The following is a 4,731-nucleotide window of genomic DNA, read 5'->3' on the forward strand; positions in this document are numbered from 1 at the left end:
ACGAGGAGCGCATTGACTCGGCCCAGGTCCTGTCGGCCGGCGTAACCTTGTCATGCGGAAGCTGTTGCTTCGCCCTTACTACGTGTAACGGTGTAGATACCGACTGCCATACGAATACCAGCGATGCAAAAGCGACGCTCGGTCGCATCCAGCCAACCGCCCACATTATTTGCGTGCTTCCCTCGCTACCATATTCGTCAAGACGCTTCTCTCCTTTCTGGCAGCGACGTCTCGGACGGGTTGCCGCAGGGGAATGTGCGTTTGCGGAGACTTTGTCCTTTTTCAGTCACAGTGCGTAGTCCGTAGGCGGTTCTCGCAGTGATACGTGGTGCATCTCTCGTCTCGTTTCACTACCGGCATGTTATTGCGGATAGTCGAACTGCCTGGTCTTCAAGCGGGCGTACGCCATGTTGCACCATCTCACAGGTACTACAGCCTTTGTACCATTGTGAGACGGCTGGATCAAGCGGGATGAGTTCCCTCCGACAGCTGCCTTCTCGTATGCTATGCTAGGCGTGTGCACTGTACGGATAGATGCCGTATTGATTGTGTCTGAATTCTGGACGCGAACCATTGCTCTCGTCGATGTGAACGATCCCATTCCTCTATTCGCTGTTTGTTCTGCGCTAGCCCATGCGTCCCACGACCTTGACGAGCCAGACCATTGCAAGGGATCACGCGTCTGCTATGCTAGAACTGGCCATGCACGAAGTAGGGCGATGGGGGGCCTGTCTATCGACGTTTTCCGTGGACCTTTGCTCTCCCTTCCATCACCATCTTATGGGAAATGCGCCCCCGTCTGTCTATATGCGGCTGCATTCACTCGACGGATTATCGGGCTCGGCGCATAGGATCCCGTTGACGACGAATCATCCATCTTTGAGGTCCCTGCGTGTTGCTGGATACATTTTCCGCGATACATATCTCTACGTGAAGGAGTGCCCTGGCAAGATCGCCTGCTTGAAGATATCGAGATACGTCCTTGACTTGACACTCCTCGCCGTCTGCAACATATGGGAGCTCAGGACCTGCGGATGGGGAGCGGCCGGCTGCTTATACCTTGTGGACCTTGGTTTGGATTGCTCGGGAGATTCGCGTTTGGAAATATGTGGTATGTTCCTAGAGGAGATATTGGCTCGTCATCGCGAGGCTGTTCACCGACATGAAATACGAAGAATACCCGTACATATCCACCAGGCGCAGTGCTCTGCCTGAGGACATTCTCGATCTCGCATCCGCGCGCAGACGTTTACGCTGTGAGGCATCAACAGCAAAACAGACTTGCAGTGCGTGTTCAATTCCTCTGAACGCATGGCGGGGGACACGGGTCTCGCCATTTTCGAGTGTCCTAGCCTAGACGATGCATTCCTCGAAACGCTGTCGGCCTCGTAGTTGCGCGCCGGGTTATCCAGCTTCTCAGCCTGCGATTGTCCAAGCTTCCCTACCAATGCTCTAACGCGGGTGATTGATAGTCGAAGAGAGGCTCACAAGAAACCCGATTTTGCGTGCATGGATGACCCGACATCTGAGGTACAGTCCATCGAGGATTGCGTTATGAAAACAGGGCCATTATCAGAAACATTTGGTGTTCAGGGTTGGCTCCTCCCCTTCGATCTCATTTTGTGTGACTGCCATTAGGACGCCTATCCAGATTACTTCTGCAGAAATACTGATACAATGCTGGGATATCTGTTGCCTGCGCACACCTGCAAGTCTCAGCATGGAACGTGCTTGTGAAGGTATGCGTACAGCCAGAATCCAGTATGGGCTTTACATATCGCTTTGTAGTATAGGGCAATCTTGTGGTCTGGGGGAGGGCGCAAGACGATGTGATTAAGATAGACCCCATTAAGCCCGGCGGCTGCTCGTCCTTGTCCTGGACAGGCCGAACTTTGCAAGTCGAATAGGGCAACCTGGGTCCGACGGCGGTTACCTCCGTTCCCGATCACATGGGGAGTCGTGAAGAATAATGCCCGCCATATGATAGGCGAACGGCCGTCTGCGCATGCGCACAAGTCTCTCGGGGAACCCTCGCAGTATGTGATCGGCAACTCCAGGGTTCATTAATCATTGGGTCCGCTGCAAATTTTGGGGTGCGTAGAGGTAGCAAGATAGGCGGTACGGTGCGCTCGGTCTGAATTGAGCAGATATCGGCCGTACTGTCCTGACGATAGCCACCTCGTTTGTTTATTTGAGGGGAGCGGTGGTATCAAACGCATGTACGTACTCAACGCGTACAAGGGGTTACGCAAACTGCTTTGTAGCCATCTTCCCCACAACTTCTGCATGCCCTGTATTGGTATCAAATGATGATGAGCCAGCCACAAAGTGCTGGGCCGACCACGTTCTCTTTGGTAGCGCGAAGCCAGTGGCACCACTCTCAATTCCAATACGAAAGGCCCTGGATATTTGAATGCATGTGCCGTTCGAAGCGGCGGTCAAGTGGTAAACACGCTGCCTTCCTGATGAGTCCTTTACTACCATTGTCAGAAGCAAATCAGATGGACTTCGCAGAATTCACGCACAAGCGCCGGAGGACTGTGTGGCAGCGATTCATTGAATAAGTGCATACGTTTGCAGATTCGTTTGCAAGTCGAGTTTGTGCAGCAGCCAAGCCCCTGACCCGTCTTTACCAGTGTTTGTGCGCATATACCTAGCACTTCACAACATAGCATAGGTATGCACCGACATGTATCTGGACAACAGGGAGACCTTTGTCTGCATAGCCCATCAGAACCTACCTTAACGGTCAGACCGCTCGCGAAGAAGACAAAGATACATCGCAAATTGAATAGTCGCATGATCATCTGTATTTCAGTGAAACTCGCATGCGGCTTTCTAGAGTGTCTCTCCGGCAGCCCCATCTCTCCGACCGCCCCCACAGAATACGCGCACATGTTCGATTCAGCATCCCTCTTGACCAAGTGGTGCTGGTGGCGCGCTGGTAGACTCATCCACTTTCTCAGCGTTCGGCATAGAAAGAAAGTCCTTCCTATTGCAGACCAAGAGGGTAGTGCCAGATGTCACCATCTACCACCGTGCGCCGCGGGTCCGTTTCCTGGTCCCCACATGCCTTTCCCAGTTCGAGATCGCCGCGCAGTCTAGTAACCGCAGTGTGGGGATATGTGATCCATTTTCAATTCTGAGAGAGTCACGCGGAGCTCCAGCTCGAGTACATCGTCGGTTTTCCCAAAGCTGCGTCAGTATTGGACTGAGGAGGTCGCCCTTCTGTTCGGAGTGCCGTAACGGCGGATGGAAGCATTATTTGTCTGGCGATGTGTGGCGGATTTTGCCTTGGGTCGTCGCATTTCCAGACAAGATCTGGGACCAATGATGCGCTCGGGTCTTCGCTACTCCAACTGTCACGTTTGATGGGGCTAGACACTACTTGATCTTTCGCAGAGCATGTTAGCGAATTCCATGCATTCGATGAGTGCTGGCGAGATGAATTGGATTCTGATACGTGTGAGCAGTTCCATTGTTTTCATCGCGACAAGACTTACCGAGCCAGTCTAGCGGATGAAGGCGACTTGATGGCGGGTGCGTCAGTTCATACTAAAAGTTTTCCAATCGTAGGACCAATTTGAAATGCCCTTCAACTGCAAAAGATACACGAGCTAGCTTCGCATCTGAAGGGATGTATGCGGAGTTGAAGAAGCACAGATGGAAGGGGAACCTTTTATGTGATTACCAGCGCATGCTTCATAAATTGCACATGTGATGCCCTGTGTGAGCTTCAAAATAGATTTGGGAGGACGTACAGTGAATTATGTACAGTGTCGGAACACGCTCACTCCCTCGACTACTCGACGAATGCAACCTGCATCCATCTAACAGTCGAAATATAGTAATTGATGCTGATGGTACCGTCTCGTGCCTATGCCACACATGTGCCGTGGCAGACACGGCATCTCGGCTAAATGCGCAAATGAGGCGGCAATGCGACCCCCTGGTAGTGGCCTGAACTGTCCAACTTCCATATATCTGACGTCAAATATTGAGTACTGATTCTGCTCACCCATCCGCCGACACTGGACAGGCGATGGTTATCCCCTGTATTGTCCGCACAGTTAGACGCAGATAGAATCGATATGCCCTCACGGCGCCATTCATATGTACGGTCAGCGCGAGTGTAGATGCCGTGATTTAGGAAGCAGGGCGAACACAGTAATTATACTGAAAGACTCAGGAGCCTCGTTGAAAAGATAGAAGCACCCATCGGCTCGGTTGGGGCAGAAATTTCTTTGTGGCAATGGGATGCCAGATGGCTATGGGATTCAGATTCAGCAAGAGTGACAAAAATGGGGGGAATGATTTTGTACCTGCCCAATACTCATCTGAGGCCGGCGCCCACGAAATACTGTCTGTTACCTGCTAGCATACAGCGATCAGCTTATGACAGCGAGCCTGAGCAAACTCTGAGGCTCAGCATACTAACGTCGGACACTAGTTGCTGATTGAAAGTCGAACTCATCGTTCGAGCGGAGCTTCACAACTTGTGCGAATTCCAACATCATCGAATTTTTTACTTTATTATCTCAGAGTCGCACAGGAGGCATCCCAGATCAACCGCACAGCGTGTCCCAGGTAGTTTCACCGCCGACTATTGCGGCACTGTAGGTAGTGAACTGTGATGTGTGAACATCCTCATCTTTGCCATAAGTTGTGCACAACGAATCCTTGACAGCGCCGAGCTTCCTTCGCCCAACTGACTACTGATGTTGAATATCC

Source organism: Fibroporia radiculosa (assembly GCF_000313525.1).
Source record: "Fibroporia radiculosa TFFH 294 genomic supercontigs, scaffold2056, whole genome shotgun sequence".
Classification (NCBI taxonomy): Eukaryota; Fungi; Basidiomycota; class Agaricomycetes; order Polyporales; family Fibroporiaceae; genus Fibroporia; species Fibroporia radiculosa.